Below are 24767 nucleotides of genomic sequence, written 5' to 3'. Positions count from 1 at the left end.
CAGTGAAATCAGTGAATAAATGTTGAATAAATAAATTGAAATTAAAGCTTGTCTAGGACCAATCTGGAAATTGTTCAACATTAGTAAGAAAACGTTAGATATTTTCAAGTGGAGGAGAACTCTAATCATCATCATACATGGGAAAAGGATAAGGCAGTTGCTGGGAAATGCCTAATAATGTGGAAATCATTCAGTAGACATTTTGAAAAATATAACTTTGGTTATTAAATAAACATAATATGATAACATTTCCAATTATTTTGTTGCCTTAGTTTCTCCAAGGTAATAATTCTTTGGAGACTTATAAGACCAGCGGATCAGCAAAGGCACATATCTGTGCCTTTTGTTACGCCCAGGAGTACCTTTTGTTCCCACATCTGGGAGCTCATTTTTCTTTATTTCACACATCACCTCCTTAACATCCTGGAATCTTCCCTTATAGATTCCTTGCTGGAAGCTATAGGAATTTAGATGAGATGTTCTGTTGGCTAGGGTGGCAGGCGTTATAGACCTGCGACCTATTGTTCTCCTCTCAGAATTTTATCAACACCTTCACCAGTGTGAATTCAGGATTGAGCACCCATGATGTGCCTGGCACTTTTCTAGACTTTGGAGAAACAGTAGTGAGCACAGATTAATATTTTAGTGGGAGTGGAAGAATGGTAGGAGATGGGAACAGATTTATTTTAAGCAGGTAATAAACACATATGATGATGATTTCAGATTGTGTTAAGTGCTATGTAGGAAATAAAGAGGGTGATGTGATTCAGATTAACAAGATGATAGTGAGGCTGCTTGAGAAAGAGTAATAAGAGGTGTGTCAGTAACACTTGAGTAGAGGCCTGAATGATGAGATGGAGCTACCCATGGAAAAAGCCAAGGAAGAACATATAAGCCAGAGGGGAAAACAAAGATAAAAAGCCACTGAGACAAGAATAAGAAGGACAGAAGGAGGAAAAGAAAGGCCAGTAATGTGTCTGGAGTGTAATGAGCAAAACTGAGAGTGGATTGAAATGAGGTTGGAAAGATTGGGAATGATTGGATTATGTAGGAGCTTAAGAGGCCTTGTGTCTTGGGTTAGGTTCGCTGGGAAACAAACTCTGAGGTGGAGATTTGCATGGAGGAAAGTTACTGGGGAGGTATCCAATCACAGTTGGCTCAGCATCTCTGAGGAGTGGAGATGGGGGACTGGGCAGAGTTAAAAGTTGGCACTGTAATGCATCCCAAAGAAAGGCCTCTGTCTATCTTATGGTAGCCTCTAGAGTGGAGGTGGCCCTTCAGAACTGTCCCACGTGTAGGTTAGGAGGCTGGGTCTTTAAACCTGTGCATAGAGCATCCGTAGCTGCAGCTCACAGTTTCTGGAGAAGGACTCAGCCGAGAGCCAGCCACCTCCAACTATGCCAGCAGGAATGGGCACCTAGGTTCTGAAGAGGGGTACCACTGCATTTATCACACCACGGAAAAGTATTCGGTATGGATGGGTCAGCTTGTTTTTCAAAAGTTTACATTTATGCTTTTAAATACATTTGACCCTTAAACAGTGTGGGAGTTAGGGTGGCAACCCTCTGTGTGCAGCCGAAAATTTGAGTATAACTTATAGCTGGCCCTCAGTATATGCAGTTCCTCCGCATGCGTAGTTCTGCATCCATGGATTCAACCAGCTGTGGATTGTGTGGTACTGCAGTGCTCACTATTGAAAAAAATCTGCGTATAAGTGAATTCAGACCCACGTTATTCAAGGGTCAACTGCACCTGGTAAAAATGGAGATGAAAACAGACCCAGTTACACAAACATGCAAAATTATGTGTGTGTATGTAAAGTTCTCTCATTAACATGTGTTTACTTGTGAGTGTTAAGGACAGAACTCAGAATGGAGGGAATTTAGCAGTAAACAGCTTTGTTCCAGTTCAGGGTGAGGCTGAAGGAGGACAGGAAAATTGGTAGGGATTGAGAAAGAGTCTCCTGTCCTCTCCCCTCCCTTCCTGTTCTCTTTTGATCTAATTTATCCTTTTAACTATTTTTTCCAAATGTATTTAACCCTCTCTCTGTATGTTAACCTGTTTTGGCTCTTTTTTTCCTCCATGGTCACTTTTTGGTATAGGATCAAAAGAGACTGAAAGACAGGGTTATAAATCCAGACAAGAAGCAATGAAGATGTGGCTTGGGGCAGTGGAAGTGGAAGATGAGATGGATTGGGGGTGAATTTGACACTTCAGGGTTAGAAAGCTGACAGTTGTGTGACTGAATACATGGATGAAGGAAAGCGGGGAACGAAAGGGGACAGAGCAAGTTTGGGCAACAGGAACCAGAAGAGGATGAGTTCTGGTCTGTGAAGAATGTTTCTGAAGCACCTTGTAGGACGGCCCGGTGAAAATGGTCCCCTGGCAGCTGGAGATGGTTGGAAATCAGAATAGAGGTCATGCTGGAGACGTGAATTCATATATAATTTTGTAACAAAGAATTGTCTGAAACTTACAGTATTTATGTGAGATTCTCTGTGGTGATTGAACCAGGAAGGGATGTAGGAAACAGGCAGGGTGCCTGATGATTTAATATTTTATGTTTAGAGTAAAGGGAGAATAAAAATATCTCATTTGTATTTGGCTGCTTTTATGTTATTGACAAGAACAGTCAGAAGCTACCCATTTTCAGCTGGTGGATGGGTGTTTAAGGAATTCTTAAGTTTCTTATTTCTTACAAAGCATATACCAGATAAAAAGCTTTAGAGACTGAAGATTTCCTTGTTTAGCCACGAGACAAACTCGATGCTTAATGTAGCAGTTTTATTACCCTTTGTCTCACTTTATTCTAAATGCCCATTGGTCCATTTCCGTCACTGGTGCTCCTGATAAAGGGAGTGACAGCTTTTTAGGCTATCCATTTTTTCATCCTAGTTGGTTAAACTATTTGAATTGGATTTGATTGATGACCCGGCTAGCCCTTAAGATGATTTGTGACCACAAGCCACATAAAATGACATGTAAGGCCAATTGATGTTTATTCAGTCAACAAACATTTATATATCATGCATTTGTGTGGACGTTGTACTGCTAGAGGTTTTGTTACTGTTGATCACAGCCAAGCAATGATTTGTAACAGGTTACCTAGGAACATAGGAAGTGGTTGCTGCATGCTCTGTATTTTCCTCCCCTTCAGTAGCACATGGCTCAAAATCTAACCTGAGGACTGATGAACTTACTTTCTTTCCTCAAATGAGGGAAGGGGGAAAAATAGAGGAGGATTATTAATAATTTTCTGTGCTCTGTTTAGGAAAGGCCACAATACACAGCTTCAAAGAAGAGAACACGAGTGCTCCTGGCTAGTTCCCAGGTGAATTTTGCAAACATTTTATTATATACATAATCAGTTTTTTCCCCCCTGGGAAACTTGTATCCATTAATGTTGGAGTTTTGTATTGTGAAACTGTTATTTGAACAATCTGGTGTGTGTATATGTGCATACATGTATTAAAACAAGGAAGGAGCTTAGTATGTTGGTGTTAAGACTTCTGGGATAAAATCTCACACTAACCAGGATGGGTAAGAATGGTTCTCTTATTGAGAAATCAGGGCTGAAAGCTTTTTTTCTCAATGATCATATTAAAAACATATCTAGAGCATTATAAGACTCCAGATACTTGGGTTGTGGCCAAAAGTTTTTGCAGATTTAATTCCCCACATTCCTAATCACTCAGGAAAGAAAGTGGTTCTAAAGTAAGTTTTGTACTTCTTCTTAAACTTAAAGGTAAATGCATCAAAGTTGCAATAAAAATCCTCTTTTAGGAAAATTAGAGCTCTCCCCCAAATGTGAGAATCATGGCAATTAGAAAAATAACTTAAGATTTTGTTGTTAGCAAAATACAAGTAAATGTTCTCTTTAGTACCATTGCTTACGGATATTTTTACAAAGAATTGGGAAAAGGTACAGAGACTGATACCGCAAAGGTGTACCAGAGGGTAACTTTTCATGTAGATACATCTCAATTATTTGGACTTCATTATTTGAAGGTATTTTGATAAGTTCTTTCCATTACCTTCAAGATAAAAATTTATTTAAATTTTAGTGTCAAGGATGTTGCTTAGAACCAAGTGAATTTTAGTGACTTGGCACTCATTCATAACTCATTTATTTACTTGTATTTTTCAAAGAAAATAATGAAATAGTAACTAAATGTTTATCTCTTCTGGTTCCCAAAGATGCCTATTATTTATTCTAATAAGTGGATAATTTTCATGACTATATTAACATAAAATTAAAATGTCCCTACTCAACACTTTCTGCAACATTACCTATTTTTGTTTGTTTTCATAGTTCATAGATGTATTTTACTTTTATAGGCTCATGAGTTTCCTTTTTGAAATCTGAATGTAAGTTATGTATATCTGTTCAAATGATATAAGGTGGTATCAGGGGCTCTTACATGTGATACTGGGCCCAGGAAATCATTTACAGGATCCTGGGAGATGGGCTGAGCTGGAAAAAACTGCTGCATTTGGAGAATCTTTCCTCTCATTGGTTTGCTCTCTTTGGGTGCCTTACTAAAGGCAGTCAACAGAGTGAAGGACTTTGCTCAGCCTCTTCTGTCTCAAAGCCCTGTCCGGTTCACTGCTTCCAGCTCTCTGCAAGTGTGTGCATCAGAGATGAGGAGGAGCAGGTCTGTCCTTTCAGGGAACCCGCTGCCTGCAGTGGGATGGAGTGTGGCCACAGCTGGTAAAGCTGCAGCAACACATTATTTGAAACTGACCTGAAGACTTTGATCTGCTTGGTGTATTTTTAGAAGTAATGACAGTATAGCACTTTGAGGCCTGGATGTTATTTCTAGACTGAAGAGAAACGTTATTTTTCTGAGAAGTAGAATTTTGGGATTTTAAATGCATTTTTGGTAAAGATTTCTGAAGCTTTTCCAGTAAATGGGACTTTCTGGCCAAAAAGGAGAGATGGGAAGCAGTATGCTTGCCCTATTCCTGTTGAATTTTGTCTCTGACCCTGGGGCTGGGAGACTGTCACGGAGGGGGTGTGTAATCTCCCTTGTCCTGTATTCTGAGTGAGTCCCCAAATATACAAAGAATAAAGAAGCATTCGTTCTTTTCAGTTATCTACTTTCCAAGTTATTAAATTTTAAATTACATTTATATGTACAATACCTACTAGGTTGTCTATAGGGAGTATATTTATAACTTGTAACGTGGCATATTTATCTGTTAGTTTACCTAAGAGATTTGGAGACATACACACACTTATTTGTGTTTCACTTGGAATGTATGAATAGTAACTTTTTATGTATATATATTTTGGATTATGTGTTAAGTTATATGACACTTGGTTATTCTGTTTGGAGAATTTTAATTTTTGCAGATAACAATTTTCATTAGTCTCCTACTGAAATCCTTGCCTATAATCTTTCCTTCTTTGGTCCCATACTCCATAATATCATCAACTGTATTTTTCTAAAAATAACAATAATATCCAGCACTTTGGTACTGCTCACTATACGCCAGGCACTGTTCTGTTCTTATATAAAAATTCTCTACAACTGCATGAAGTAGGTACTGTTGATATCCTCATTTTTTTAGAAGAAGAAGCTGAGGCACAGCGAAGTCACAGTGCTTGCCCCAGGTCACAAACCTCGTGGTAAGTGGTAGAGCTGATATCTGAGCCCAGGCAGTCTAACTCCAGAATCTCTACACGTAATCACTATAGTACACTTCCTTGCAAACAAAAACTTGTCAGCTCACCCTTCTAATTAAACCCCACCTTCCCTGCGGCACGCTGTCTTCTTAGTGCTGAATTTTACCGTTGAGCCTAGAGCAATGCAGGGAGGTTGGGGTGCCTGCCCTCTGTGCAGCTGGCCGTCCGTGTGAGTTATGTCCCTCCTTCGTAGCTGCGGTTCCTCCCAATCTGTGGATTCAACCAACGGCAAATTGTGTAGTGCTGTAATAGTTACTGTTGAAAGAAATCGGTGTGTAAGTGGACCAACACAGTCCAAACCCATGTTGTTTGATTGTTGTTCAATGGTCAGCTGTAATTTGTCAGGTTCTCCCTGGCTCATGTTTGAAGGCGTCCACACCAAGCCTATTAAACTATTTGCTCTTCTCCAGACACTTTTTTCCGACTCTGTAGTGTTAGTCACACTATGCTTTTTGTCTAGAATCTGCTTCATCGTTGTCTAACTGGAAAACCCATACTGATTCTTCAAAGCCCAGGTGGGACTTCGCCTCTTCTATGCATTGTTTTCTCTCACCTGTGTTCCCACAGTACTTAATTTGTAGCTCTGCTTTGGGACTTCCCTCATTGTATGGTGCTATTTATCTATCTTTGTTTTTCCTGCTTTTTTTTTTGCGGTATGCGGGCCTCTCACCGCTGTGTCCTCTCCTGTTGCAGAGCACAGGCTCCGGACGCGCAGGCTCAGCGGCCATGGCTCACGGGGCCCAGCCGCTCCGCGGCATGTGGGATCTTCCCGGACCGGGGCACGAACCCGCGTCCCCTGCATCGGCAGGCGGACTCTCAAACACTGCGCCACCAGGGCAGCCCCGTTTTTCCTTCTTGACCTGTGGGGCTTCTTGAAGTCAGGGATCCATTTTTCTCATCTCTGTAGCCTCAGCACACCTAGCACAGAGCCTGATTCATAGTTGGCACTCGTGAAATAGTGTCAGTGTTTAATTGAAGTTCACTTCCTAGAACTGCAAGAAGGTAGAGGCAGCCACAGTCAGGCAGCAAACCTCTACTGACAGGAAAACATGACACATGCTGGGAGTGCCATGTCCGTCTGCTGGCCTCATGTGACCATCTCCTAACCGGACTCAACCCTCGGGCATGCTGCCGTGTCCTGGGTACTGCTCTGAGGGACCCTGACTGGTTTTTTCAGTCAGAGTTTCCTGTGCAGGTGGTGGAGGATTTTGAAATGCCTGAAACCAAACCATTACACCCACTTAAAATAGTTTGTCTTGTCTGGGTATGATAAGAGGTGGGTGGGAAGAAATTAGTGCACATAGCCCATTTCTTGGAGTTGATGTTGTTGCCAATTAAGTGTCATGAATGGGATAAAGTAACACATACACATGGTGTTTAAAATATTGCTTCTTATTTTTCTATTGGCTTTAATTTAGAAAGTCAGTTTCCAGATGTTGGATGAGCATTGACTAATTCCCCAGTACCCTCTTTTATTCTGTTTTCTTGATCGTAGATCATCTGACTCAACTATATTTAGAGAAACTGGCAGATAGATGATTGAACACGGTGAAACTAAGAGTCTTTTATTTCCCTAAAGAAAGTAGTGAATTCAGTGAGGTTTATTACAGTCACAGAGCACCATGTACTTTAGCCTTTCTTTGATCCAGCAAAACTTCGATGACTCATTTTGACTTTAATTGAAGAATGTTTGAATTAAAACATTTACTTTAATAATAATAATAGTAGAGGAGCACTTTTCTTGTGTTTACTGTACAAATGCTAAGATGATATATCATTTCTAATTTGAAATAAAATAAATGCCAAATTAAAGGTCTTTGCATGATTTCACCAGGACAGAGGGTGAGAGAGATGGAGATTATTTGAGGATTCTAGGCACTTGGGTTGTAGTAGAGGAGGAGAAAGCAGATAAGACAAGCTTGGCCTACTCATAGTTGCACTATAATTTTAGTCAGTGTTGGACTAGAAGTTGAAGTCTGAATGGCACTGAAAAAAATTAGGGATTTGAATTTTAAAGATATAAATTTTGAAAATGAGTCTAAATGATAAATTTAGACTAAATTTAGACTAAATTGCAGTACTCTGCAATTTAGAAAAATTAAGGGACCTACTATTTTTAATTCAATTTATAAAAATCTGAGTGTATACTTTTCTCATATACCTTATTCTCTTTTCAAAGCAGTTCATATTTAGAAATTATTAAAAGAAAACCTAATGCAAAAACAATATATTCTTCCTATATCAAAACAGCTCAAACATTGAGCTCATGTTCTGTGATGGAAGTTTCCATGTGTGTAACCTAATTTAAATTCTGCCATAACCCTGTAAAGCATTTTCATCTTCCATCACGTAAGCACAGAAAAGGGAGCTCAGCAGTTTCCCCAGAAAGTAAGGGCAGGATTCAGACGCGGGTCTACCGCTCCTGCATCCCATGCTTTTTCCACTGGATAGAGAATTTCAGTTTTGCCAGAAATATGGCTTGATCTAGGGAAACAAACATACTGTACTGGAATTACAAACCTAATCAAATAAATTGTAAGTGGAAAAGGCTGTTTTTTAATATGGGGGTATGTCATCTGATATATTTTAAACAGAAGTCATCTGTCTAAGTAAAAGAAAGACTCGTATTTCAGTTGTCATTTAAATCTCAAGAGAGAAGTTGATTAAATGGTGGACTAACCAGGTATTAATCTATGATTTTTACCCCTCAGTATGATCACTTGTATCTGTAGCTTGGGATGAACTCAGGATAAAATCTGAGGTCAAATTTTGTTTCTCAGAACAGCCTTGGAGTTTTCTGTGGCCAGTAAATGATCTGTTGGGATTGGCCATGGCACTCACTGTCTTTGCACTGAAAATAGAGTATATAGTTTATCTCATTTTTCATTTTTAATATGGAAGTATCATTTATGATAGATGGGAAGAAGGGAAAGAAAAGAAGTATAGCTTAAGCTTAAATACAGCTAGCAATAAAGCTATTTACCTCGGTAAATACAGTCAACAGGAAGCTGATACCTGGTCTTCTACTGATGCTTCCTTTAGTTTACCGAATAATTACAGGAAAACTATAAGAATTCTTTTTGTGTTTCATTCTCTCTCTTAATTTAGGGTAATGCTCTTTGTGACCTACCTGTCTCATAGGGAGATGGTGAAGATTAATTATACCATGCCGGCCACTTGTCCAGCACTGCCCCAGAGAAAGGTATTTCCATAAATCAGACCTATCATTAGGAGGCCTCTCTTTGTCTCAAGTTCCTGTGTAGTATAGTGCCATCTCTCCGTATCCTAATGGGAGGTCGCCTACATTCAGGCCAAGGACAGGCTTTTCCATGACACAGAGAACATTTTTCCTTCTAGTTCTGTGTGACTGGGCAGATTTCCACCTCTGCGCACCTCAGTGTCCTCATTTGTGAAAACAGCAGTCCACAGTCCCATAATTCCTAAAGGGAACTTATCCTGGAGTAGCTCTGGTTTTGTCCTTTTGCTTCTCTTGTCTCGCCCAGCTTCTTGAACCTATTAAACTTTTTTTTTTTTTTTTTTTTTTTTTTTAAGCTCACGTGCTATTAAAGAGCTGTGGCAGACACTGGGGTAGGCCATCAGATTCCTCTCGGAGGAAGGCCTTGCTGGGTGGAGGTGGGGCAGGCATCAGCAGAGCCTCCAGTGGCCAGGGTCAGCCTCAGCTGCGGAGCTGCTCTCCCGGGTCCGGCGGGTCGAGGCCTCGTTGGACTTGCATAACAGTTCAGTGTCTCACTCTGCCTGACCTTCCCCTTTCTTTTATAAGTATTGATCTCTATAAATATCTTCTGCTTCCATTTCCACAGAACCTGGTCAGTGAGAAGAACTTAAACATTATCTGAAAACAGGACTAGTAGAAGGGAATTCCTCAAGTTGCAAATGAGTGGACTTTTTAATAATGAGCTTGTGTCATATTCTGTAATTTATTAATTTGGAAATAATATTTTCAGATTAAAACGAAGCATACCCAAGAAGGAAAAGTTCAGTCACTATTAGGTTTGTGATATAGCTTTCATATAGGTTAATTGTTAGGATTTTTTTCATTGGCTATGAACGAAGCCTTTGACAGGTAAAGTGCTTAGTTCTATTAGTGGCATTTGTAGTAAGGTGTCGTTTTTAAATCACCATTCTTTATCCCTAAATCAGACCTTAACCTTTTTGTGTAATTAACTTTTATCAGTCTTTACAAAGAAACACACACCAAATATTGCACCTTTTTCCACTATGCATTAGAGATATATAAAGTGTTTTTTAGCTTATCTTCAGATACATCATTTTGAGTGTAACTGAGGCCTTCTTTCCCTTTCCTCCTTTCTTCCTTCTCTCTTCTTTCCTAAGTGGTTTGGATATTATCATCTTTGTCTTAAAAAACCAGTGAGTCAGACAGCTACTATGAAATTGATCTCATTATAAAGAATGTATGCTGGGGCGTTTCTAAGAAATTCAATTTTATTTATTTATTTATTTTTATTTATTTATTTATTTTGTGTGTGTGGTATGCAGGCCTCTCACTGTTGTGGCCTCTCCGGTTGCGGAGCCCAGGCTCCGGACGCACAGGCTCAGCGGCCATGGCTCACGGGCTTAGTTGCTCCGCGGCACGTGGGATCCTCCCGGACCGGGGCACGAACCCGTGTCCCCTGCATCGGCAGGCGGACCCTCAACCACTGCGCCACCAGGGAAGCCCAGAAATTCAATTTTATATTGCAATGGGGGGGTTGATGTTTCCTTGCTTCTGCTTTAGTTTCAAATTTGTATTGAGAGATTTGCCTTAAATTTTTTTTTTTATGTTTTGAAATGAGAGTTGTTAAAACTCAATGTAACTTTTAAAAAACTTGATTTCTCCCTATCTGTGGTTAAGGGATATGACTTAGTATTTCTGTTTTTTTTTTTATGTGTTATTGTTGATTTTTTAACTTAGAGCAGAAAAGCAGAGACTGAGGAATATATAACTAGTCTGTATGGCAGACACATAGAGAAGAGTTAAAAGAAGAGGGGCTTGGGAGAAGCAAGCATTTAAAAGACAATGGCATAGCACAGGGAGATCAGCTTGGTGCTTTGTGACCACCTAGAGGGGTGGGATAGGGAGGGTGGGAGGGAGACGCAAGAGGGAGGCTTTCTTATTCAGATGGTTTTGTCTTGTCTGACCTTAAGCAGCCTCTGGATTGACTGACCAGGTTATCCTCATATCTCTGAGGCCACCTGGAGAAAGAAATAAGCCAAGTTGTATCAGAAGCAGTCTCCATTCTTTTTTTACTCCTACTTTCATGTTTATTCTATATGTTTTTTCCCTGTTTATTCACGAATTCATTTAGTAAATTTTTTTGCTTACTTGCTATGTGCCAGACACTCTCTTAGGTGCAGGGTATAAAATGGTGAACAAAAATCAGGAAATCCGCTGTATTGGACCTTACAGTTTATTGCAGAGATAGATCATTAAAAAAAAAAAAAAAAACTCTTACCACTAAATAAAAAAATCGCAAGTGTGGTACGTAACTATGAAGTGGAATCTTTGCTATGTGTGAGCAAGAATAGGGGATTTCAGCATGTTAGAAATGGCTTTCTTGGGGCTTCCCTGGTGGCGCAGTGGTTGAGAGTCTGCCTGCCAATTCAGGGGACACGGGTTCGTGCCCCGGTCCGGGAAGATCCCACATGCCGCGGAGCGGCTGGGCCCGTGAGCCGTGGCCGCTGAGCCTGCGCGTCCAGAGCCTGTGTCCCGCAACGGGAGAGGCCACAGCAGTGAGAGGCCCATGTACCGCAAAAAAAAATAATAAATAAAAATTTAAAAAAAGAAATGGCTTCCTTGAAGAGAAAAATACTTGTTTTAGAATGTGGAGAATAAGTAGATTTAAATCAAAGAGAGGTGGAATCAGTATTCCAGCAGAGGGGATACATGCACAAAGATTCTGAGGCAGGAGAATTAATGGCATATTTGAGGAACAGAGAAGTCCAGCCAGTGTGGCTGGAGCAGCGTGCATAGGGACGTGGAGGAAAAGTAAGTAATGGAGGGAAAAGTGGAGGAGTCGGTGAACTGGCGGTCCTGATGGTTGGAAAAGGTTACCTAGGAAGTGTTGAATGAACAGTTTGGAAAGTGAGCAGTTTGGTGGTTAGAGATTTTTACCTTCCTGCTTCTGGGGGAGGATGACCAAGTATCAAGGAGTGACTGCTAGAGTGGTGACTGAACTGGAATGGAGGTGAAGATCACTGGAGACGAAGAGGTCAAGGAACTGAGAGGCTGTGACCAGTCATCCTTGTGTGTGTGGAAGTAGCCCAGCGTGTTGTGTTGGCAGGCTTTGGGTGAAGTAGAAGACCGGCTGGATGCCGAGTCTTTAATAAATAAAGTAGACTGAATTGTTGGGATGGAGGGAACCGTTTAATCCAAATAACGATTTCATAAGATTTGAATGGTTTGTGTGATAGAGATAGCCTGGATTTTGAGTGATATTTTCCCCACATTTTCATTATATTTTGGCCAATATATAGATATATCAAAGTCACAGCTAAAGGAGTCTCTCCATTTGGGTTGTAAATTCCAAGATGACAGGATTTGTGTCTGTATAGATCTTCTTGTATTACCAAAAGGCAAATGGTAGACATCAATGAATTAAAGCATGGTGATAAATTATGAATGAAGTAAATATAACACAGCTGTTTTGGATGGAAGATTTCATTGTTTTTCTTTTCATGAAAGCCTGCGCACTTTATGAACTTTCACATGGCTACCTGTGTGACTCTGTGACTACAGTTACCTTTGCATGTACATTTACATAGCAGTCTCATGTTTTTTTCTTTCAGAAGTGAACTTTTTAATCAGAATAATTAGTTTTCCTCTGATTCTATGAGAACTTTACCATTGATGCAGATACTCTGAGGAGCCAGTTAGTCAGACCATTGTAAAAGAGGTTGCACAGAGGGGCATACTTTGGAATGACTGGGATATATTTTGTCTGAAAGGGATGTTCCCTCTCCCCAAATTCAAGTTTGTATCATTCATGTAGGCAGCCAGTCAGCCAGCTCTCTGTACCAAGCAATTGCTTGAGGGACTTAGGCAGTCTACGGAAGTCTATGAACTATGATTTTAAAGTCAAAAGGAGTATGTTATGTATATGCAAAGGAAAAGACTAGCAAGACCTACATCAAAATGTAAATAATGGTATATCTGGGTAGTGGAGTTTTTGTTTGTTTTTTTATTTTGGCCACGCTGCACGGCCTGTGGGATCTCGGTTCCCCGACCGGGGATTGAACCCAGGCCACAGCAGCGCAAGCACTGAATCCTCACCACTAGACCACCAGGGAGCTCCCTGGGTAGTAGAGTTTTAAATGATACTTATTTCTTTTAGCTGAAATGTGGTGTGTGATTATATATATAAAACATATGTATGTATGTGTGTATATATATATGTATATACATTTTTTTCTAGTAAGAATCTATCATTTTTATAAGATTTTCTAGAAAAATAATATTAGAGTAAAAGGAACAAGGATGGAGACAAACAAGTCAGGAATAATTAGGCTATGTGAAAAGGAAAAAAGGTTTATTGTGTAGGAGATATGTGAGTTGTCAAGGGTGGAATATGCAGGGTGTACTATCACCACGTACTCAATTCTACTGCAAGAAGCTAATGCAGGATGCTCTCTTCAGTGGCCTCTGGTCACTGTCCCACACTTCCAGGTCACTTGGCAGAATTCCTAGAGTCTCAAGTTTTAAAGGAGCAAATAGTATGGGTTTCTCCCTAGTGCCTCTGGAGTTTTATTCCCTGGGGAGAGGTAGCCGTTGATTTCTTTTAACTGTGATGCAGAAAACCCCAATAAGCTCCTAGGGCCGCCCCTGCTGCCTTTACAGCTGTTAGGGAGCCATGTTTTGATTCTGATAATACCTGTGGATTAACACAAATCAGAAATTGTTTTCAGTGTCACTCTATCTACAGCAGCTGGGCAGTGGGTCTGTTCATTTCATGTGGGAGTGGACGTTAACTTCACATGTGAGTCCAGGACAGGTTTTTGCCTGACAGCTTTAAAGTTTACCACATAGAGGCAAACATTTCCTAAACATTTCAGAGTTCAGAAGGCACCAGAGTCAATTTAGGTGGCATTTAATATGCCTCCTTGTAAACTGTGGGCCTTAGGCCAGGCAGGGTTGCAAAGAGCTCTTGCTTTAGAGCTGGCCCAGTTTGTAATGCCATGCCAATGCCAAACACATGTTCTAAATGATGCAGCACTTACCTGAGACAGAGCATTCTAGGTAAAAGATAAATATTCATTCCCAATGAATGACGAAGGATGACATCTAGAATGACAATAAATTAAGAATACCACTCTCTTAAGTCCAAGGAATTCTGTACTGCATTTCAGATGCATTATACTTTCAGGATCAGAAAGAATAAGATGATACACACTTTTTTTTTTTTTTTTTTTTTTGTGATACGCGGGCCTCTCACCGCCGTGGCCTCTCCCGTTGCGGAGCACAGGCTCCGGACGCGCAGGCCCAGCGGCCACGGCTCACGGGCCCAGCCGCTCCGCGGCATGTGGGATCTTCCCGGACCGGGGCACGAACCCGTGTCCCCTGCATCGGCAGGCGGACTCTCAACCACTGCGCCACCAGGGAAGCCCAAGATGATACACTTTTAAAGTGTAAGTTATCTAGAAAAATTTTAGGGGATTGGAAAGGACACATGAAATGCTGTCATGTAATGAGAACCTAGACTGTTCTTCATAGCTCTGCTTTCAAAGGAAATTGAACATGGAACTCTGAAAGCAGAGGAATGGGATGTGGAGGAAATAATATTCAGTAAATCCAAGTTCTAGATGGTTACAGATTTGTTAAAGAAAATGTTTCTAATCTATGACTATTATATTAAAATATAGTAATTAGATCATTTGTACCCCACTGACACTACCCTTCTCAGCTCCCTCAAACCCACTGTACCTTTTCACCTCTGCCCTAGATGAAGTCTTGGTCAGATTTCAGAGCTTTGCAGTTCCTTTTAGTCACAAGAACAGTCTCATTTCTCAGAAATGTAAAAGTCCTGACCAGTGTAACATTATTTAAAACTTCTCCCCTTTCACAAGTCAAGCTCGTTTCAGGTTCGAGAGCTTCCATGGCGCATGGAAGGGGTGTGATACCCAACGCTTTTTGCCACCCCACTTCCTCTCCTGCTCACTGGCCCTCCGGGACAGAGCTGTAAGGATCTGTGCGGGTCTGATTCCAATGGTACAGTTGTAATCTGCACTGCTACCATCTGAGGGGTGCCTAATTGCTGACCCTCCCTCAAGGGGCATCTCTGTGGGTTTTTGGACAACCTCTGGCGGTAGTTACGCTGTTGATGACTATGTTCCCCTGGCCGGATGCTTCTAACTGCCTTTCCTGCTTCTGGGCTTCTGGCCTCCCACCCGTGCTGGGATCACATTGCCTCCCCAGGTGGGCCTCTTGGGGATAAGACAGTCAGTCCCTCTTGTGGGCCCACAATCACTTTTCAGAGAAACATGCATCTTTGTCTGCCATAGGTGGAATTATAGCCTGATCACAAAGCACTCTTTGCTTTGCAATTCCAGGGCAGCTAGCCAGCCACAGTTTTATGCCTTTAGAGTTAGGTTTAAAATAAGTAGCTGTTCTTATATTTCTCAAAATCTAAGGGATGCACCCCTTCCAGTGCTTCTCTGAGTCACCCTTAGTTTGGTGCCCTTGGGTAAGCTCCAATCCAGCATTGGGTAGGAGGGGATGCAGGGTGTTCTGACGATTCTTTCCAGAGCAGTTCTCCCTGGTGGGCTCATTACCTGCTCCGATACAGCTGGAAATGAGCAATGGGTTCATGACAGAGATTGGCGTCAACTGACCTTTTGGGAAGTACTGAATACATGGTTTTAGCACCCTGTACCTGACAAGTTGTTTTGTCTTTAGCTTTCTGGATTTCAGCTAAAACTGAGACAACTTCATTTTAATATCTTGTTTCAGTAGCGTTTTTTCTTTCTCATTTAGGTGGCTACATTAAATCTCATATTTATGCAGGTAGGAAATAAAAGCATCCATAAAATTTGGTAAACTAGGAATATATGATTAAAATATGTAGAGACAAGAATTTTAGGTCTTGAATATTTTAACTTGGGGAGTACACTTTAATAAATGATAGTTTCACTTTCCTTCTCCAATTCAAAGGCTATTATTATTATTAAAAACAATAATTTCTAGTTTAATTACTGTTGACAGTTCATGAGTAGCTAGACTGTAGTAAGTTACTTTACCTTAAAAACATCATTCAGGGCTTCCCTGGTGGCGCAGTGGTTGAGAATCCGCCTGCCGATGCAGGAGACACGGGTTCGTGCCCCGGTCCGGGAAGATCCCACATGCCGCGGAGCGGCTGGACCCGTGAGCCATGGCCGCTGCGCCTGCGCGTCCGGAGCCTGTGCTCTGCAACGGGAGAGGCCACAGCGGTGAGAGGCCCGCAAAAAAAAAAAACACATCATTCAGTGTCCTGTCTCTGCCTAATAGAAATGCTTACTAATATGTTAATAAAATATGTTGATAAAATGCTTAATAATTTAATAATAAATATGTCTGACATAGGAGTTTTTTCCCCTTAAGCATATAAATAAGTTATTTCAAATCTGTAGTATTCTCATAGCATAGAAAGGAATGAATATAGTTTTTCACATATATAAATTTGCTGTTTTTGCCCTTATTCCTGGCAGAGCCTCTACTGAAAGCCATTTTTCCCCCCTGATTTTCAACTTGGTTATCTTTTTGCTGTGGTTCGTCACTCACAACCGATGTAATATAAGATGTGTATGGCTATTTAATGACTAGTTTTAATAATATAAGTGAGTTTCTGTTTACTTAAAGAGGAAAGTTAATACATATTTTGTGTGGTTTTTTAAGTTTAGAATTTAAGCAGTAATTTATCTTTCCCTTTTTTTTCGTAAGAATAATAAGGAGTATGGAACCAGGTTTAGTAGGGCCTGAAGCTTATGCAATTTGGGACGTTCCCTAAGGAAAAGAAAACAAAATTATAAATACAGAATTAAACTCAAAATATATATTTAGAATGAAAATAGTCACAAGAAATTGTTTTTTAAAGCTGAAAGATAATGCAAAACACAACAGAGTCCAGAAAAATAGCAGAAATAAACCTTGCTCTTTCTTTGTGCACATACTTGCAGGGTGAACTGTAGTACAAGTTTATATCACGATGCAGCTCTGGGGTGTCCCGTCATCCCATGGCAGGCTGGGACGTGGACATATTCCTGGAAGCGTCCCTACATTGGGATGACTAGCAATAACATAATTACACCCAGAAGTGCCTGCAAACCAAGTAAATGTATCATTAAATCCAAACTAAATTGTATCTTCAACTCAACTTCCCCTCAGCTAGATCGCAAAAATGTTCATGCCCACTTCAGTATCATTCAACACAAGGGGAAGTGTGATGGAGGGAATGAAAAGAAATAATGGTTGTAACTGATGGTGTTAAAATATCTTGTTCTGCAAGTTTTATGAAAACACATGAGCATGCAGGTAAGATCCTTTCAGGGCCTGTGCTTCTGAAAGGCCCTGCGGTTTAAGCTTTGTTAGCTTTGCAGTTATCTCTGGGGGAAATTCATTCACAGAAAAATGGATAACCGAATGTTCCAGATGCTTAAAGGAACCATAAAAATTCATGTTTCTTACATTTCTTTCCTACATTCTTCTAAATTATTATCCAAAGTTATTTTATTTCTATTTTTAATGTTAATATTAAACTACAGAAGGAAGAAGTCCTCTGGAAAACTATATAAATATTTTAAACTTTTCATGTTTTGAATAAATTGTGTTCTTAACTATTAGAAAAACATGTTTAAGAATAGCAAAATGTGTTTACCACAATAAGAAAAGCTACAAAGAATAGCAAATCCCTGAAGTAAATGCTCTCTTGTGTTAACTGCATCTGCCTGTAAACCATCTAGGCCACTGGAAAAAAAATGGTAAAGTGTGGGTTGTATATGCTTTGTTTCTCTTCTGGGTCCTTTTAGTCTCTAGATAGTAAGTTTGAAAGATTTAATGCAACATGTCTCAAGTGATTTAGCTCTATTATGCCTAAACAGGAATTTGGAATAGTGCAGCAAATCCTTCCAAAACAAGTAAAATTACACCTGGGGAGAGTGCTATGGTATAGACCAAATTGTGGAGACTGAGGGCAGAATAACATATTATACAGAATTTATCTCATTGCCTCTTTACAGGAGTATAATTAGAATATTTTTAAAAAATGTGTATGGATTAAATTATTTTAAGATTTTTAAAAATTTATTTATGGCTGCATTGGGTCTTCATTGCTGCACACGGGCTTTCTCTAGTTGCAACAAGCGGGGGCTATTCTTCATTGCGGTGCACGGGCTTCTCTTGCTGTGGAGCACGGGCTCAAGGCACACGGGCTTCAGTAGTTGTGGTATGTGGGCTCGGTAGTTGTGGCTCGCAGGCTCTAGAGCGCAGGCTCAGTAGTTGTGGCACATGGGCTTAGTTGCTCTGAGGCATGTGGGATCTTCCCGGACCAGGGATTGAACCCGTGTCCTCTGCTTTGGCAGGTGGATTCTTAACCACGGCACCACCAGGGAAGTCCTGGATTAAATTATTGATGTATAATTAATTTATTGATGTATAGATACTTGGAAATATCTTTAATTCTCAATATGCGTCAACTAATACCCTCAACTTGTTTCTGTAGGGATTTGTTTTTTATTGATATATTAACAATCACTTAAGACAGAGTAGTTTAAAATGGTGCTATTGACAGACAGTCACCTGTTGTGTGTGAACTCTGTCTGACACCTTGTGTCCTAAATGTCATCTTGGTAAGTTTTGCTCTCCTCCAGTGGACCAGTGGCCTTGACTGTGGCCTGCTGTGGGGACTTTTCCTGGCTCTCTGCCTGTTCTGGATACCACCCTTTTGTTCCTAGACTTCTGGTTTGCTTCTCCTGGTGGGGTCCTCTGGTGACCCTCGCAATACTAGTTCCATGCCCTAGCACGTGCAGTGTGTGATATCTCCACATCAGCAGAGTGGTAGATACACAGGCAGGCAGAGGTACCCCTCGAGAGGGAGGCAGCAATGCCATCAGAGGCTGCGAACCTAGGGGGAGATCTGGCTAAGGTCATCGAGTGCTACAAGGGGCGTCAGCAGGGCTTCCTGCCCACGCCCCTTTATCATCCAGAGGAAATCTACACTCCAGCAAGTCTCATTTTCAGTGCTTTGTGCTGCCCTGTGTCTGTTCTACACAATTCAGTTCCTGCTTCCCCTCCCAAAGGATAACAGCTCAGTTCAAATTCCTCAGAACTAGTGAGAGGCTTACTAAGATACTGTCCTAAGACTTCTGTTAGGTCTGAATGGAGTGTTCCCGTCTCCTCACTACATTTTTGGTAGCTGTGTAGTTATTCTATATAATCAGATATTAAACAGAGTTTTATATGAAAGTATTTTATATAAGTCACTGTTTACTATATGCAATTTTAAAAGATCTATAACATATTGTATTCTTGTTTAAATTGCTGCTGAACAGGAGCCTTATAAGATAGGGATTTTGTCTTACATTTGAATAATTTTGTTTAAAACATTATTTTCATAGATATAATGTCATGTCTTTGAACGAATACCATTATTGTGGTGGAAGAGGGAAAATATTTCTCCTGTAGGACAGTGTAAGAATGGTGCCATCAGATTTCACTATTCCTTTACAGATCTAGGAAATAGTCTAAATATATTATCTACCAGCTCCCTCTGAAACAATATAATGTGATAAATTATTTATCAGAACAGCATTTATTTTGGTTGTGTGAAATGGATTAATGAAAGAGTATCATTAGTTTGTATGTAACTGGTTAATTTAATTTGTTTAAAAGTTTTACACTTAGGCAAATAAAAAATGTTTCCTGTATTCTTGTTTATTTTTGAGCTATTTAGAGTATACCATAAAATTGAGTAACTATGAGTTTTTGTCCATATTTTACTGTATTGATTTTATCTCTTTCTGACCACTGATATCAGCGGTTCTCCCACTATTTCATTTGGCCTGAATAGCATAATCAAATGATTTTATGGAAAATCTATTTTCATAGTATATGAGTTCATGTAAAATGAATAATATTTGATGGAATTAATATACTTTTTAATGTATCTTTTAGGAATCTAGTTCTTTTAAAGTTGGACAGATTTTTAGCAATAATAATGATGATACTGTGATTTATTGATTTCCTACTTTGTTCCCAATACAGTGCTTGATGCTAGATATTTTATGCCCACTTGATAGAAGAATCTTTTGAGAAGTCAGGGAACTTTGGCAACCAGATAGCAACTCTTGTCTGCTCTGCAGTGAAACCTGAGATCTTCCTCTCCCTCCAGGATATTAGTGGGTAGCAGAAGTGATGGGAAGTGACCAATACCTGATGTCAGAAAGAATCTAGGTCAAATACATAGTTTAAAAAATCAGTTTTATGGTATGGATTAAACATAGTTCAAAATAAATGGGTAATGTAAAGTATAATATTTAATTATGAATTTTAAAAACCTTTTGTTAAATGAATATGACAGTTTTAAATCCATATACATCATGCTCAGGTTTTATAATGAAGTGAACCTTTAAATAGTTCCTTTTAACTTACAATGTGGTTTTAAATATGACCTACTTAAGTGGACAGAATTTATATTCCTACCAGAGGAAGGCCTCATTTAGCTAGAAGTAATTTCTCTAACAAGAAAAATGTATTCAGAATGTAATCCCAAGACCTCCAGGAATACAACTTCTATCTCAGTATCCATATTATTATAGTGCTCCAGAATCCATATACTAAAGATTGTACCTTTTATTCAGAGAAGATCTCTTCAGGTACTCACTGCCAGGTTATTTGTGGTGGCTTTATATTTCTGTATCCTTGTTGGAGAAACTCAAAGCAGTAAGAGATGGCAGCAAAAAAGTGTGAAGAAATAGAAAAGGTATAATAAACAGTTGCAGCAATGCACAACGTGCAGTGGTTTATATCCGTGTTGTTGAATCTTCCCTCCTCTGAGAATGGATAACCAGCCAGGTTTGCTTTTAGAGGGGGAACAGGAGAGTCTCTTACTTGAGACTGTGGTTGCTTAGAAACCGAACAAATGTGAAAAAAGGTTGAGAATCAAGTGGGGCTGGTTGTAGTGCAGAAGAGAGAGAAGCAGGATTCAAATAGGTAGATCTGAGGCATTGACCTCAAACTGGAGCATTGGGCCAGGGAAGAACCAAGGAGACAGGAGCAGGGAAGGCAGCAGCTTAAACCGGGAAGCCCAGAGGCCAGCAGAACAAAAAGTAATGATGGAATTGGATTTTAAACTTTCCATTTTTATGGGCCTCAGAGGTGACTCCTCCGTAATTTCTATATAAGATGATTTTAGGGGTGGGGATGTTTGTAGGAAGGGGGAGCTAGAAGAGTTAAACCCTCTTGGGTGTAGCAAACCCATGTCTTTCTTAGGCTGTGTCTTTACACATTTGTGTGAACATGCGTGTGCCTGTGTGTGCGTGTGCCTGTGCGTGTGTGTGTGTTGTGGAGGGAGAGGTGGTAAGTGACCACTTATGACGGAAGGCCAAACTCCTCCCCTGCCCAAACCATCCGTTGGCATTGCCTGTGCCGCCAAGGTCATTCCACACGCGGGGACGGGGGCAGATTGGGACACAGGGCATCAACCTGTGGGCTTTCACACCTCAGCAGCCTCTGAGGGCTTTACTGAAATACTGCAGGGTAATAATGGAAGCGAATAATGATGACCCTATGATGTCAAAAACATTAAATTATATGTCATCTGTGTAAGAAAGCAATGACTATTAGATCCCCCCCTCCCACCCCAGCACACACACACTCAAGAGGTTAACATCTTAAAGCTTTATCATTTGGGGGGGGTAGTTACTTTTAAACTTTACTTACTGATGGAAGCTCATTCCCCGAGGCTGCCAGATAAATAAGTTGTTGCTTTACGTAGCTTTAATGATACTCATTGCTTTTTGAAGGTGATTCAAGGCTAGCACTTTAATTTCACTTGTGATCAGAGTTATTTTGCATAAAGATTAAAATTTGACTTGGAACAGGAGTGAAGGATTTATTTTATTAGGTCCAAATTCACATTTTTTTTACCTCACTTGAAATAAAATATCTTATTAAGTATCAAAAAGTACCTTAAAGCTGGAAAGAAATAACATTTTCTCAAAATTCTCAGAAACTCTTTTAAAATCCGGAGTTCTCTGTACTGGGTAATACTATTCCCCTCTGATTCTTTGTCAAAACCGAACAGTAATATATTTTCCTTAAGGCATTTTTATACGCTAAGTCTTCAACCATATATTGCTAACAGCATGTACCTTATCAGGCCTGACAAGATTGCAGCTTGACGAGCTATCCTTTTATTCATATAACATTGTGGACTTGAGCTTCAAAGGAAGAATAAAGCCAAACTATTATAGGTTGAGTACTTTAATAAATATTAAATGATAAACGAAGCTGGTTCTACACTAGCTGTAGGGTGTGTGGATAATAAAATCTTCAAGTGGTGATACACAGTATTATGGATGTCTTTCCTGCGCTTTGTAATCTGTCTTTGCCTCTTACCATTGTAGTTGTAAGTGCTGGGACTGATGAGGCAGGGTGTATGATTTTTCTTCCCCACTGAATTAGAAGTAGAGGAAATTTTAAATGTAAAACTCATTTTTCTCTGTAGCAGGATAAATACAGAAGTGCGCTTTGGTAATAATAGGCACTTCATCACTCCTCCTCACCTGCCCACTCCCTCCACAGTTGTGAACTTGATGTTGAATGTGAAGCACACCAAGCAATATGCATTTCCATTTAATGAAAACTTTAGTTCTGTCATCATGTTTGAGATGTCACAACATGCCCTGACAGAAGAGTGCAGGGTGCCTTATGTTTCACAGGAGATCACTAAGTGATGCGATTGGATGGAAGAAAAAGTAAGTGAAGCCGGGTGTCAGAGAGGAGCTCGTGAAAATCCCAGTCCTCCTAGTCAGACGCGGCGCACACCCTCTAGGATGGCCCCGATGGTCCTTGCTTCCCGCTATTCCTGCCCTTCTGTAATTACTTCCCCCTAACAGTGGGCCAGCTTAGCGACTCGCTTCTAACCAAGCACATGTGGCAAGTGTGATATCCGTCACTTCCTGGGGTTAGGCTAGATGAGACAGGGCCTTCCCTTTTGCTAGCAGACTCTCTCTTTCCCTTGTTGGCTTTGATGAAGCAAGTTTCCATGTTGGCACGTGGCCAGCCAGGAACTAAGACGCTCAGCTCAACAACTCTTGAGGAACTAAATACTGCCTCCAACTATGTGGGCTCAGAAGCAGATCCTTCCCAGTTAAGATTTTCGATGAGACCCCAACCCTGGCTGACACCTTCACTGTAGCCTTGTGAGAGACGCTAAAGCAAAGGGCTCAGTTAAAATATGCCCAGGTTCCTGACACACAGAAAACGCAAGGTTAAAAATACGTATTGTTTTAAGCTTCTAAGTTTGTAGTAATTTTTAATACAGCGATAGAAAACTAATACTTAGGTCTGTTAGTTAGCTAGAGGCTGCCATAACAAAGTGCCACAGATGAGGTGGCTTGAAAAACAGAAATTTATTTTCTCACGTTATGGAGGCTAGAAATCCAAGATCAGGTGTTGGCAGGGTTGGTTTCTTCTGAGGCCTCTCTGTTTGGCTTGTACATGGCCGTCTTCTCCCTGTATCTTCACATGGTCTTCCCTCTTGGCATGTCAGTATCCTAAACTCTTTAACTCTGTTTCTTTTAAGGACACCAGTCGTATGTATGGCATCGGGGCCATACATCATACCTTGATGACCTCATTCTAACTTAATTACCCCCTTTAAAGACCCTATCTCCAAATACAGTCTCATTCTGGGGTACTGGGGGTTAGTTCAGCATATGAGTTTTACAGGGACACGGTCCATAAGAATAGGCTATATAAAATTCTATAATTATGTTTATCTTTAGCTAAGACACTATACCACTCACTTATTGTCCAAAGGTCTTTTGCCATCTTGATTTTCTCTATTTTCACATGATTATATATGTATTAGATGATGTATAGCTCACATGGTTTAGCATATGTATTTGCATTTTCCTGTCTCCATAACAAAATTGTAATTCCTCTAAGCATGTATTTTTCATATGCTTTACATAGGATACTTTACAATATTTAAGATGGTGTTAGATACATTTTCAAAATCTGGTTTAACATTTTGCATTTATTTGTATATTTCTAAATAACAATATTCTAGAAGTAGCTTGTCTTAAGAATGAAGACTGTTGGCGGGGCAGGAATAAAGACGTTGACGTAGAGAATGGACTGGAGGACTGCAGGACGGCGAGGGGAAACTGGAAGCTGGGATGAAGTGAGAGTAGCATTGACATATATACACTACCGAATGTAAAATAGTTAGCTAGTGGGAAGCAGCGGCATAGCACAGGGAGATCGCCTTGGTGGTTTGCGATGACCTAGAGAGGTGGGATAGGGAGGGTGGGAGGGAGGCTCAAGAGGGAGGGGATATGGGGACATATGTATGCATATGGCTGATTCACTTTGTTGTACAACAGAAACTGACACAGTATTGTGAAGCAATTATACTCCAATAAAGATCTATTTAAAAAAATAAAAACAAAAAAGATTTTCAAAAAAAAAAGAATACGTTTTGGGGATCCCAGAGGGAGTAAGACACAGCACCCACCCTTAAAGAATTCACGCCCTAATGAGGAAGCTATAAGGGCTTTCCTTCTGTGAAATTTGAGGTCATTCCAAAATATTTTGCAGACCGTGGAAGGAAAGGGTCTGACTCTCAATGATTTAACAAACATGGATACCATTAAAATATTTGACTTCTTAAAAAAAAAAAAGAAAAAAGAATGAAGACTGTTAAAACGTTAGGGGGTTTGAAGAATTTATATTTATTTGAAGTACTTGTAGTTCTAGATAGTAAGGCCAGAGAATATCTGTCTTTATATTTGGTAATCCAGGTATAATGGATATACTGTTAGATCCTATCCAACGCTATGGTGGTTCTTTAAAACACTATTTCTT

General features: G+C 40.1%; 1 protein-coding gene and 1 non-coding gene across 27 annotated transcripts in view; one reads left to right on the top strand and one right to left on the bottom strand.

Annotated features, from left to right (window-relative positions):
• Positions 1–24767, top strand: part of CAMK2D (calcium/calmodulin dependent protein kinase II delta) — a 301130-nt gene that overhangs the window by 69336 nt on the left and 207027 nt on the right. The gene's annotated exons all lie outside the window — the stretch shown is intronic.
• TRNAA-UGC (transfer RNA alanine (anticodon UGC)) lies at positions 12926–12997 on the bottom strand. Its single transcript has one exon. It is a non-coding gene; the product is annotated as a tRNA-Ala (tRNA).

Source organism: Kogia breviceps, chromosome 6, assembly GCF_026419965.1.
Source record: "Kogia breviceps isolate mKogBre1 chromosome 6, mKogBre1 haplotype 1, whole genome shotgun sequence".
NCBI classification, from domain to species: Eukaryota; Metazoa; Chordata; class Mammalia; order Artiodactyla; family Physeteridae; genus Kogia; species Kogia breviceps.
This window is presented reverse-complemented; position numbering and strand designations above follow the sequence as displayed.